Below are 14,638 nucleotides of genomic sequence, written 5' to 3'. Positions count from 1 at the left end.
ATAACAATGCAAATGACCTAGACTACCAAAATAATTTTTTAAAATAATGAGTCAAATTTGGAAGACTTAGTATAAAGCTACAATATGGCATATCTATAGAAATGAAGATCAATGAAACAGAAAACAGTTTTTTAATAATCTAATACAATAACTTGGTTTTTGACAAAAGTGCCTATGTAATTCAACAGAGAAAAAAAATATTCTTTGCACCTACTGGTGTCAAAACAACTGAATACCCATATGTAAAAGAAAATAAATCTCAAGTCTTTTATAACATCATGCACAAAAATTGTCTAAATATGAATCACTGACTTAAACATATGAGTCAAAACTGTAAGACTTCTAGATGAAAGTATTCTGGAGAAAATCTTGAAAACTTTGTGATAAGCAAAACTTTCTTAGGAGATAAAATGCATGAATTACAAAGAGAAATCTGATAATTTGGAATTCATGGAAATTAAAAACTTTTCAAATAATACTTAATTTTGTATATTGAAGAAGAAAATGAAAAGGTAATCAAAGTGCTTGAAGAAAATAATTACACTACCTCTTTCTGACATAGACTTGTATACAAAATACATCAGGAAGTTTTACAATTCAGTAATTAGAGGACAAGCAGCCTAACAAAAAAGGGCAAAATATTTGAATAAACACTACACAAAAGAAGATAGAGAGATCGCCAATAAACACATAAAAAATATTCAACATCTTTAGCCATTGGGAAATGCAAATTCAAATAATAATAAAATAACAATACAGGCCATTAGAATTGAAATTTTTAAAAACTGGGCAACTATTGTTTATAATGCAAAGAAACTAAAATTTTCATATACTGCTGAGGGTGGGGGATATAAAATGGTACGTCTACTTGGAAAACAACTCGGCAGTTTCTTGAAAGGTTACATACACACTTAGAACACACAACATGCATAAATACCTATATACGTACAACCCAGCAATTCCACTCTGAATAATTCACCCCAACATAAAAAATGTATACCCACACTGTTATGAACCAAATGTGTCCTCTAAAAATTGAGATGTTAAGTGCTGATATTTGGAGTTGAGGCCTCTGGGAGATGATGAAGTTTAGATGAAGTCCAGATGAGGCTCTGAGGGCAGCTCTCCCATGGTCCAGTGAGTGCACTTATAAGAAGTCGAAGACAGACCGGAGCTACTTCACACCCACACACTTGCACTGAGGAAAGGACATGTAAGCACACAGGTAAAGGGTGGCTTCTACAAGCCGAAAAGGGGGCACTCACCTAGAACCAAATTTGTCAGTACCTCGATCTTGGGCTTCCCAACCCACACAACTATGAGAAATCATTTCTGTTGTTTAAGGCACCCCCAAGCCTAAGGTATTTTATTTTAGCAGCCTGAGCTAAGACGCATGCAAATCCTTCTGTAATAATGCAGATAGCATCTTTATTCCTAATAGCTCCAAATTTTAAAGCCAAAATGTCCATCACCAAGAGGAAGACAAATAGATTGTGCTATACCCATTTAATAGAATACATAGCCTTAAAATAAAAGAAGGTATGTTATAACAATGTGGATAAATCTCAAAATCACTGTGTGGAGAGGAAGAAGCCAAATACAAAAGAATACATACTGTATGATACAAATATGAAATTCTAGAAGAGACAAATGGATTTGGTAGTACAGTTCAGTGGTGACCTGAGGCCTGGGCTGGGGTAGGAGCTGGGAGGGTTTGACAGGCAAACTAGGGCTGGCAGGAGAGAAGGTTTTTGGTTTGAGTTAATCTTGTTTGTGGATGAGTTTATACAGAGTGTGTGTGTGTATTGTGTGTGTGATAACTCATCAAACTATACACTTGAAATGGATGCATTTATTTTATATAAATTGTATCTGAGCATTAGTATAAAAATCAAAATTAAAATGTTAGAAAACCAATATTAAATGGAAAATACATAAAATGCAAAATTTTTAAATATAAAAGAGTAAGTATAAAAAAAGAAAAAGAACAGCTAAATAGATTAATAAATAATAAATTGAAATGGTAAGCAAAGACCACCTCATCCACCAAAGAGGCCCAGATTTAATTTTATAGTTATAAAATTTTCCTGGAAGTATAAAGGCATATGTAATTTCTTTCTTACAGGAGTTGTGACAGCAAATAGTAAAAGAACAAATGTTACCTAACTTATTCTACGAAACTATGGCCACCTTGATTAGCAAAGTGGATTGGGAAAGTACAAAGAAAATAAATCACAGGCCTACTTTGTTTGGAACCGCAAAAGTAGAAATCCAAAAGAAAATATCAGCTAACTGATTTCCATTATGCCTAACAATAATAATGGAAATAGAAATAAGGGTAGAAGGGGTTTATTATTTGCTCATATTTATAAAGGTGTGGAATGATTAAATGTTGTCACTAGTATGGGGCTTATCAGCAACTTGGTAGATTGTGGTTCAGTACAACCTCACCTCTGACTCAGAACAATAAGGAAGGGCCAGTGTTGCTACAAGCCAGTCTCCCTTTATTCAGCACGTTGTCCACAGCACATGAAGCCTACTGGTAAGTGCTGGACTACTTACTATCCAGTCACGGCCATCATGCTCTTCCAAGCCTTTTTGGTTGCTACTCTCCAGTTATTCTAGGAGTCTGTTTATGAGAAAAGGCCACAAAAGTTCTGTGTGCCCATTCAGCTTAGCTCGGACTTTGGCTTGACAGACGGCATTTTTCCCAGCCTAGTATGTTGTCAATTATCAGTGGTGGGATGGAAATAGAGTATTTGTTGTCTTTCTTGAAGTATGATCAGTTCTCACCACTGTGTTGGCAAAAATGAGTTACCTCATTTCTCATTGCACAGCAACGTACTCATCTCTTCTTTATATGCTCGCCAGATTCCCTTTCCAGGTGATATAAGCCATGTGTTTCTGTGAGCATTTGTTATTTGTGCTGGATATTGGATCCTTTCTTAGTTTCAAAATATCTGATGTTATCTCTACTATTTTGCATCTTTTTCCTCATTTCTGTACGTGCTGGAGTGAGTGATGGCATAAATCTCCATTTACAACACTTTTTTCGCAGTCACTCTTAATAGATATGTTGTTATTTATGCACTGGTATTTGTAACTTTATACTTGGGCTACAGAGTGTTTATTCCTCTCATTTAAACTAACTGCTATTTTTCATACTTAGAAATAAAAATATTTATCTACCATCAATAAGTATTTCAATTAAGATTTTTCCCCATCATAAAGATGAATGGAACTGAATAATTTACATTCTTAATCAAGTGTGAGCATTTACCATATAATGATTCAACAATTCTACTCATTTCTCAGTGCTCATCAAGGTAAGTGTACTCTTAATCTCTTTTATCTATTTCATCCATCCCCCACCCACCTCCTCTCTGGCGACCTCCTTTATTTTCTGTACTGAAGACTGTTTTTTGCCTCTTTCTTGTTGTTTTGTTTCTTAAATTCCCCATATGAGTGAAATCATATAGGAATGTTTTTCTCTGTCCATTTCTTAGCATTATACCCTCTAGGTCCATCCATATTGTTGCTATGGAAGATCTCCTTTTCATGATTAATATTCCAGAGTGTGTGTGTGTGTGTGTGTGTGTGCAGAGTGTGTGTGTATACACTATTGTTGATCTATGGATGTACTTGGGTTGCTTCCATATCTTGGTTATTGTAAATAATGATGCAATAATCATACTATTTTCAAAGTAGTGTTTTTGTTTTCCTTGAGTAAATACCCAGTAGTAGAATATTGGATCATCTAGTAATTCTATTTTTAATTTTTTGAGGAACTTTCATACTGCTTCTACAGTGGCTGCACCAGTTTGAATTCCCACCTACAGTGCATGAAGTTTCCTTTTTCTCGACATCCTCATCAACACCTGTTATTTCTTATCTTTTTGATCTTAATCATTCTGACAGGTGTAAGGTGATATCTCCTTATAGTTTTAATTTGCATTTACCTGATAATTAGTGATGTTGAGCATCTTCTTATGTGTCTGTTGGCCGTCTTTCAAAAAATGCCTATTCAGATCCTCTGCCCATTTTTAATTGGATTATTATTATTATTATTTGTTGTTGTTGTTTGCTCTTGAGTTGTGTAAGTTCTTTATGTAATCTGGATATTAGTCCCTTATCAGATATATCATTTAAAAATATCTTCTATTAAGTGTTGTGTCTTTTTGTTTTGTTGATGGTTAGTTCTTTTGCTGTGTGGAAGCCTTTTATTTTGGGATAGTCAGAACAGTTTTGTTTTTGTTTCCCTTGCCTGACGAGACATTTCTAGAAAAACATTTCTGTAGCCAGTGCCAAAGAAATTACTGCCTATGTTTTCTTCTAGGAGTTTTATGGTTTCAGATCTCACATTTAAATCTTTAATCCATTTTGAGTTTATTTTTGTATGTGATGTAAGAAAGTTATCCAGGTTCATTTTTTGCATGTTACTCTCCAGTTTTCCTGGAGTTCCTCCAGTTTTCTCCTTTACATATTCTTTCCTCATTTGTCATAGATTAATTGACTGGGTTTATTTCTGGGTTCTCTTTTCTGTTCTGTTCTATCAATCAATATGTCTATTTTTATGCCATTACCACACTGTTCTGATTACCATAGCTTTGTGGTATATCTTGAAATCTGGAATTATGATACCTCCAGCTTTGTTCTTCTCTTTCAATATTGCTTTGGCTGCTTGGGTCCTGGGTTCCACACAAATTTTATTTTTATTTATTCTAGTTCTGTGAAAACGTTGTTATCCTAGTTCTGTGAAAATGTTGGTATTTTGACAAGGGTTTTATTAAATCTGTGGATTGCTTTTTTATTCTAGTTTTAAACTAGTGTGGACTAGAAACATATGAGAAGACACTCTGGAAATCTTTTCTTTGATTTACTCCTTTTGCTATTTCACAGGTATATTCATCCATACAAATCTTAGTCACAGAGAATATGTTGCATAGCAAGTAACATATACTCTTCTGTATATAAAATATTTATATATAATAATCTTTAATATTCTTAAGAGTTTACATAAATAAAAAAACAGAATTATAAAATAATTTGTAAAAGTCAAAAATTTTTAAAAGTGGTAACTCAATGTACTGTTGAATTCCTCGTTAATGAAAGAATATAATTTATATACTATCTTATTAATACTATATCTAAAGAAAACTATTCTTTTACTCCTTGAAATTCTTCAGATTAAAGGCACTCTAAAGGAAATTTTAAAAACTAAAGACAATATATACGAATACTTTAAAACTATTTAAAAAAAACCCTCTATGCCTAAGTCTTCATTTTCTAGAAAGAATGTTGAATTCTTAATGTTTGCTGTACCAATTAAACCATTGGGAATTAACATTTTTCTGTAAATTCTTGCCCTCTTTTAATTGTCTAGCAATTCATTGTTTTAAGATTTCAAATACATGCCTATTAATTTTATACCTATTATTTTTTAAATATCATATTTTGAAGTAATAGTATTTTTTTAATACAACTATAGGGTGTGACTAATAAATCAAGTTTTTAGTTGTACTTTATAATAGTCCATTGGATGTATATTTATTATTTGAGGATAAATAGCAAACACAATATAAATATTTCAAGATTAGCATTGCCCTAGAAACTCTAAACATATTCAATAAAATATAAGTTGTGTTAAACAATGAAATATTTGTGAAGTACATAATAAAATATAATTATGCATAATAAAAACCTCCTGAGGGAAATAATATAAACTCTATTGAAAACATTTACGGAAATAGTAATAATAAATGTACATCTACAATTTAATATTAACCTTAATATTAACCTGATATTACATATTTTGTATTCCCCTTAGACCCTGGAAATATTTTTTTTCTGCAGGTTTACCACACTGTAGAATGTTTCTTTGTTTTTAACCATCTCACTTCAATAAGCCAAGGATTTCAATTCATATAAGAATGTACATTGTATATCTGTCTTAATAACAATTCAGTGCTTCCTTTTTGAATATTTATTATCAGAGAATAATACCTTCTGCATCAGAAATTAGGAACTTGATGTGAAGCTTACCTGCCTTCAAAATTTCAAAATATCGTCATCTTGTTATACCTTACAGACAAAATAAAGGATGGCATATCTTCCTAATTCATTAAGGCAAAGATCATAAGGTTGAGGGACAGAAGTCTTGGATTTGAGACTGGTTATGGCCTTTATTGACTGCTGATGTCATCTGGTTTCTCTTGACTTCTACCTCTTTCTCCCGGGAGAAGGAGTGCACAAATGAAATGTACTTGGAAAATGTAAATCATCACCCATGTATTGATTGTTATCTTAACCAGGAACACCTCAATGATGAGTCAGGACTGATTGATTTGTCCTCAAATTCAAACTGATGGTAAGCAATGTGACATTTTCTCTTTGATTTCCTATTAGTTAAGATCCATCAAGTGAATAGAGGCATTTAGTATGAGCCACCTAGTCACAAAGGAAGTTGAAGAAAAGGAAATCGAACACCACCTTTGGTGGTGCCTGTGACATTAGAGAGCAGAACTGGTTGGCAGGAGGTTACACCAAGGAGCTACTCTGAGAAATTCATCCAAATCACAATAAGGAAAAATGCCCTGGATTTTTTCTTCTTCCCACTCTCCAGTGTTCTGCCATGGACTTCACTGGCATTTGGCAAAAACCAGCCTGGGAACAAAGGTGTGTAGCACTCAGTATTCTGTGACAAAAAGATCAGGGTGGAGATAATGAATCTGTAAGCAGAGAGGCAAGTGATCCACAGGTCGGAGCTTATCTCTAGGCTGGCATTTTCTCAGACAATAGGCATTTCCAGAAGGAAAGACATGTTTACCAAAACAATACTGATAAAATGCCTTCCCTCCATCACAAATTTACCTAGTACTTGATATATTAAACCATGAACACTACCCCCAACTCCAAAATTTTGCTTCAATGGAATGAAAATAATGTTTTCAGAAGAGGAAAACAAGGAGAACTGATTAAAACAGTAATGATCCTTCCCTTCCACGCTGACATCCCTTTCGCTTTGCCTTTGCAGGAAGAGAGCCTGCATCCAAGTTCAGCTTCCTCTTTCAGGAGGAACTTAGTCATGATCTCTAGGCATGGCCATCAGACATTCCCAAAGTCGATAAATATCTGTCATACTAAACCAGTTAGTTGGCTTGGCACCAGGAAGATTCTAAATTGATCCCATTAGCCCCTACACACACACACACACACACACACACACACAAGTTTGCTTTCATATTTGTTGCATCAGAATAAAAAAAGATGGGAATATATTAGTTTCCTGTGGCTGCTGTCATAAAGTACCATAGACTGTGTAGTGTGAAATACAAAAAATTTACTCCCTCACTGTTCATGGAAGTCAGAAGTGTGAAATCAAGGTCTTGGCAAAACTATATTTTCTCTGAAAGCTCTAGAGGAGAATCTTTCCTTCCCTCTTCCAGATTTTGGTGCTGCCAGAATTCCTTGGCTTCTGTGGTTTGTGGCCACATCACTCCAGTCTCTGCCATGGTCTTCGACATTGCTTTCCCCTCTTCTGCCTGTGTGTCCTCTTCTGTTTGTCTCAAATTTCCCTCTACTTTTTTTATTATAAGGATACTTTTTTCCTTTCCTTTTCTTTCTTTTTTTTTTTTTTTAGATTTTATTTATTTATTTGTCAGAGAGAGAGAGAGAGCACACAAGCAGGAAAAGCAGGAGGCAGAGGTAGAAGCAGACTCCTGGCTGAGTAGGGAGCCCAATGCAAGACTCCATCCCAGAACTCCAGGATCATGACCTGAGCTGAAGGCAGATGTTGAACGACTGAGCCACTCAGGCATCTCTATTTTAAGGATACTTGTTATTGAATTTAGAGTCCACTCTCATAGTCCAGGGTTATCTTATCTCAAGATCCTTAACTTAATCACATCAGAAAAGATTTTTTTTCTTTTTCAAATATGGTAACATTTGTGGGTTCTAAGGATTTAACCTGGATATCGCTTGGAAGGCTACTTTTGTTTTTTGTTTTGTTATTGTTGTTTTTTTGTTTTTTTTTTTAACTACCACAGTGAGAAAAAGATCCTTGCATTGCATTGCCCTGGGGTATAGAGTCACACTTGAGGCCCAGCAAGGCCCAACGTTCAACAAATGTTTCTGCAGGAAAATGAGAAAATCAAAAGGAATTGTACCTTCTCTTTTCTTGTTGACCTTTAGCCTATATGAAATTCCAAGTCCTTTTTCACAGTAAAGCTTATTTCTTTAATGAAACTACATGTTGTTTGGCATCCTAGAATTCAAATTATAGGAAGTACATTGATTGCTATTTTGGCAAATGATCTAAAATTATTATTCCTTCATTGTTTCTAATATTGAAAAGTCTTGGGGTTCTTGGGTGGCTCAGTTGGTTGAACATGGACCTTCAGCTGAGGTCATGATCTCAGGAACCTGGGATCAAGCCCTGCATGGAGCTCCCTGCTTGGTGGAGAGTCTGCTTCTCCCTCTCACTCTGCCCTTCCTGCTTGTGCTCTCTCTCTCTAATAAATAAATGAAATCTTAAAAAAAAAAAAAGAAAAGTCTTATTACTTCCACTCTACTCCATGAGCCTAGCAGAAAATGTTACAGGCCTCATTGTCACCACTGCAAAAAGCTTGCTACGATGGAAGCATAACCTGTATCTCAATATAGCCACATACAGTTATTTTTATATATAGGCTATATGCAACATAGAAAACAGAAATTTAAGCAAAGAAATTAGTAATTAATCATACCAAGATTATCCAAAATTATTTAAATGAACTTAAAGATTTGAAAGAAAATTTCTCAGAAGTGCGCTAAATGTTAATTATAAAATATGTTTTTGGGGTGCGTGGATGACTCAGTAGGTTAAGTATGTGACTCTTGGTTTTGGCCCAGGTCATGATCTAGGGTACTGGGATCGAGCCTTGCCTCAGGCTCCACACTCAGCCAGGAAACTGCTTGAGGATTCTCCCTCCCTCCTTTGCCCCTCCCCCAACTCGTGTTTGCTCATTGTCTCTGAAGTAAATAAATAAATCTTTGAAAAAAGTTTTATTATAAATTGTTTTATTATTGAATGGAAGAGGCTATATTTTCATAAAAAGAGTGATCAACATGGAAGATATAGTAGACGAGAAGCATTTCATTATTTAGATTGAGATTAGCAATCTATTCAAGATGCCTGTTTTTACATAAGAGCCCATGGAAGAGTTTTGAAATTTCAAAATGGTTAAAATAATCAATAGAAGGCAATATTTTACAACACATGAACATTTTAGGAAATTCAAATTTTACTGCCAAAAATAAGTTTCACTGAATACAGCTACACCCTATGGTACACCTGTGGTTGCTCACATGCTCCAACAAGAGTTGAGTAGTTGTAACAGAGATGATACAGACCACAGAGCCCAAAATATTAACTACCTGGCTCTTTAAAGGAAAGTTTATCCAACACCCAGGGTAGATGATTAAATAAACAAACAAAATCCTCCGAACAAAATATATCACATATCCTAATTGTTATAATCTCTGTCCCCTTACTATTTCTCTCTCTCTCTCTTTCTCCCTTCCTCCCTCTTTCTCTTGCTGTTTGAATTTCTTCTAAGCCTTCAATGACTCATTAATTACTTTAGGAAAACATTTAAATTCCAGGCCTCAACTTCAAAACTCCTAAATCTAGCACTAACCAAATTATCCCAGTAGTACCTCCTATGTCCATAAACAGCAAAATCCTGACAGGTTTTCCCCAACTCATCATCCTCACAAATCTGGAGGGTTTGCCGTCTTATTCCTGCTCCTGAAGGAAAGCCTACCCTCTGCACTCAGTCCTGGATTCAAAATCTTCCCTTTCTATCAAACCATTGTATTTCACTCTAGGACAGAGTACATCTCTCCTCTTCTTATTTTTTAACACTCTCCATTGATGACATCCCACCATGTATCATACTTGGTCCATTTTTTTTCTTTATGTATTAAGGACCCCAAATGTTAAGTAATACTTCCTCACTTTTATAATATCTACTCCTAATATACAAATTACTGCATCTCTCTCCTATAATTAAGGGCTACTTCTCCTATAATGTGGATTCTTTAACTACTCCTCACAGTGTTTTTCAAGTTCTAAGTACTTGATTTCTTTTTATTGTATCTAGCATTTTCTGAAACAAAACCAGTGATATAGAAATCCATCCATATTTGAAAAACAATGATTATATGAACCATACATTTATGTTTTATTTTCTTTGTTTTAAAGACTTCATTTTTTTTTTTTTATTTGACAGAGAGAGAGAGCATGCATGCATACACAAGCATCAGAACAGTAGGCAGAGGGAGAGGGAGAAGCAGGCTCCCGCTGAACAGAGAGCCCCACATGGGGCTCATTCCCAGGACCCTGGAATCATGACCTAAGCTGAAGGCAGACACTTGATTGACTGAGCCATGCAGGCGCCCTATATTTTTGTGTTAAATTTATGAAAAACCTATGAGAACAGAAAAAGGAGGGAAGGAGAGGGAGACAGAGAGAGGAACAAGGCCTTCGAAAGCAACACCAGAATATACCAACAAAGCCCCTGGTCTGACATCTGCGTTCCAGCCCCAGTATCCAGATCTCTGCTGAATGAAATGGTAGAATCAGTGCTGTGGCCATCTGTACCAATCAACTGAACACTAATGTTCTTGCTGCAGCTGATAGTTGAGACCTCCGCAGCACGATAAAGTGCCTGGAAATTCTATTTGCCATTTTGTGGAAAGGGGTAGGAAATATTGATCAAGGCTATAACATAAGAGCTCATTCAATTCAAAGCAATAGAGAGACATTAAGACAACAAATATTTTCAACTAAAGAATAAAGGGGTTAGTTGTGCATCCGATGTGCATAATTATGAACAGTTGCTACCTTCCTAATTGGATGACTGGGAAAGCTTTTTAGCTGTAGGCATCCAGCTGCCAGGATCAAAGTTGTTCACTGTGTACACTGGTGTCTGATGAACTGTCTTCATACCCACAGCTCTTCCCATGTCTAAAAGTACTCACCTTTAGACTTGCAATAAAAAAAGCCAACCAGCCTTAATTTACATTATGATGAGAAATAGGAAAGGAGTGTGTTGCTAGTAAATGAGAAATATAACTTTTTCCTTAAAACCTGTGACAAATTCAAATCAGCTAAATCACAAAAAAGGTCATCTTGTGTTATTTCCTGAAGCCACAAGTCTCTGAATTTTTATCTACTAATTTATACATAGTTCATACAAAAATGCTGACTTAATTTTGGTTCCAATGAATTTGGAGTTATGTATATTTGCACAAAAATATTATATTTAATTCAGGATACAGGGCTGTCAGAATAGTATGTAAGCTGATAAAAATAGATTCTGGCATCATTGAAGCAACAACAGCCAAAGGAGCAACTGCCTTTGGAAATTGGAACGAGACTAGTGATCCAGGGAGAGCACTGGTATTTTCATGGTCCTGTGGAACTGGTCTTCATTTTATCTGAAATTATCTGGATACTCCTAGTCCATTTCACACAGTCCACTGTGCAGCATATAGATGCCTGTGTCAGCCATCCACATTGTGTTTTTGTTTTGTTTTGTTTTGTTTTTAAATAGCAACTTTCTGTAACAAAGTAGATTTTATCCAAAAAATAGCTGTCATACAGTAGGGAAAAATGCAACTTTCAGAGTAGGATGAAGGAGGCATTTCTTCCAATGCACTGCTATACTGCTAAAAAACTAGGTTAAGATTTAGCTTACCTCTCAGATAATACACTGCAGCAAAATCAGCAGGGAATTTATGTCTGCCAAGGAATAGTTATAGTGACAGATATAGATACTGCAATCTGGTTTCTTTCTAATTGTTCTGTCATTCAAAACATTTGTGTGAAGATTAAGAAAAAAAAAAAAGATGATACTTAAGTATGGGTAAGGCTGAGATATAAAGTGAAAAGCATCCTTATCCCCCAGGTGCCTGTTTCCTACATTCTTGCCTTTGTGTCTATGAATTTCAATATTTGTTAAGTACAACTCTGTTGTGCTATAATAAGAGTCCTTCAAAATACAACAGACTAGAACATGAGTCGAGCCTCCATGTTTTATGATGCTATTTCCCCAGGCAGCCCAGCTTACTGCACCTCATCTCGCCCCAGTGTTAGCATTAGAGGGAAATATTAAGAGTTCCATCATTGCCTGAAAGGTGAAATACATCTTTGAAGGCTTCACAGAGACTAGGAATGGAAATATTATAAAAATGTCACCAGAGAATTAAAAACATTCCATATTTGTATTTCAGGTTTAAGAGTAAATGCCTGAAAGGCTGTTCTGATACTAAGTTTCAACAAAACATTATCAGGCAATGGCTTTAGATATAATGTGGCAAGATTATTTTTCTAATTATAATTTGTTAAGCAAAAAACATGCAACATATAAATATAACAGCAAAAGAATATAGCTAAATCTAAAACTAAATTATTAGAGTAAGTTCTTCATTATTTGATATCCTACTAAATACAATTTTTATGAACAGCATGTGTACTAAAGCCCTATGTGAGAGCGGTAAAACAGCATGGGTTATTGGTCTCCTGCATCAGTATCTTAAAGCTACTAAAATTAGCATGTATTTTTCAATTTCATTCAAAACTTAAAAGTCTCAAAGTCTCAAAATTAAAACAACATTTTCTGCCATACTGTAAGGACATGAGGGTGTGTGTGTATGTGTGTGTGTGTGTATTTTTTGTATTTGCTACTGATAAAGATGAGCTCCCAAAGCAGTTCATGAGAGAAAATAAGTGCCCGGAAAAGTCTTTAAATAAATAAAATAGTAATTATTTCCAGAAGTAACACTAACAAAAAGCATTTTTAAAATTTCTGTGCTTGACAACTTTTTGTTTTTTGCAATTTATAAAAAAAAAATTCTGGCAGTTTCTTTTAAGTGATTTTATTGTTGGTTCTATTTCAAAGTATCACACTGATCTTTAAATTGGCAATTTGCTGTTGTGGGTTGAATCGCATCCCCCTCAAATTTACAAGTTGAAGTCTTAACCTTCTGCACCTCAGAATGCGACTTTATTTGGAGATAGGGTCTTCACAGAAGCAATCAAGTTAAAATGTCATCAGGGTGAGCTTTAATCTAGTATGGCTGGTTTCCTTCATAAAGGATAGAAACACACATAGAGAGAGTACCATGTGAAAATGAAAGCAGAAACCAGGGTGATGTTTCTATAGCCAAGAGACATGAAGCATTACCAGTAAACCACCAGAAGCTGGGGGAGAGGCATGGAACAAAGTCTCCCTCAGAGCCCTTAGAAGGAAGGAACCCTCCAACATCTTGACTTTGCACTTCTAGCCTCAGGAACCAAGAAAATAAATTTCTGTTATGTAAGCCACCCAGTTTGTGATACTTTTCTACAGCAGCCCTGGAAAACTAATACTGATATTAGCAAACCATTAATGTGCATTAGGTTTGTTTGGTAATTCTTTCTCAGGAAATACAATAATTATTATTTTTTAAAAGACCTCTTTTTTAAAAGATTTTATGTATTTATTTATTTGAGACAGAAAGGGGGTGAGAGAGCCAAAAGGAGCAGGGCAGCAGCAGAGGGAGAGCGGGAAGCAGGCTCCTCGCTGGCAGGGAGCCCGATGTGGGGTTGATCCCAGGACCCTGAGCCAAAGACAGAGGCTTAACTGACTGAGCCCCCAGGGGCTTGGAAATACAATTATTATTCATAGCATGCCATGAATATTATATTGTTTAATAAGAAAATATGTTCTATTTATGTATTTATATATTTTATATATTATATATTAATATCTTTTATTTTATGTATATTATATTTCCTTATAAAATACATTGAGTAAAAAGAAAATATATTTTACTTAAAAACACCATTATTCTTATTTTAAAAAAAACTTCACAAATTAGCTTTTCTTCCACGTTTGAAAGAGATGTTTTTCAAACCCTAAAAAGTTTTCAATTAATTTTTCAAGAACTATCATGAATAATAACAATATTTTTCAGTTTTCAATGAAGATAGCTTTTATAACAAATTTATATGTGAAAGAGAAGACATATTTCAAGGACTCTTTTTAAATTCTCTCGTTAGTTTTGGAAGTCTAACGTGCTCATGATTTTAATTTTTTTAATCATCACAGGATTTTTAGGCAAATGTACAATAAGAATTTTTCGTAAATTGGCAAAAACTATTTTAAGCATAAAATAAACATAAACTAAAATAAATATAAAAATAACTATATCTTATATTTATAAAGAATTTTATGATTAAAAAATAAGTCGTTTAATCCTCACGACTCTATGAGGCAGCATCTTAGGCATTATTTTTGCAAATTTGATCACATGTCAAATTGACCAATACCTGAAAGTACTAGATAGTAGACTGTTGAATGGGACAGAGTTTTGAAAGAAGGGAAAATGTAATACAATGTCTTGTTTTTGTGATTATTATTATTATATATTACTATTGCATGTAAGTCCATATGAAAATAAATCGCCCTAGTACTTTAAGTCAAACCCCTCCCTAAAGTCTTTTAATGAGACTTGGCAGAGATATGTGTCTTCAACTCTAGCTTTGTTTAAATTTTAAACTCTTCAAATTAACTACAATTGGAAAATGTTTGCTTACTTTGCTCAAAGTTCT

General features: G+C 34.6%; 1 non-coding gene across 1 annotated transcript; it reads right to left on the bottom strand.

Annotated features, from left to right (window-relative positions):
- Positions 1–8,587: 8,587 nt before the first annotated feature.
- LOC122911063 lies at positions 8,588–8,690 on the bottom strand. Its single transcript, XR_006385388.1, has one exon. It is a non-coding gene; the product is annotated as a small nucleolar RNA SNORA1 (small nucleolar RNA).
- Between the last annotated feature and the right edge of the window lie 5,948 nt (positions 8,691–14,638).

This window comes from Neovison vison, chromosome 6 (genome assembly GCF_020171115.1).
Source record: "Neovison vison isolate M4711 chromosome 6, ASM_NN_V1, whole genome shotgun sequence".
Classification (NCBI taxonomy): domain Eukaryota; kingdom Metazoa; phylum Chordata; class Mammalia; order Carnivora; family Mustelidae; genus Neogale; species Neogale vison.
Note: the sequence above shows the minus strand (reverse complement) of the source record. Positions and strands in the feature narration are given on the sequence as shown.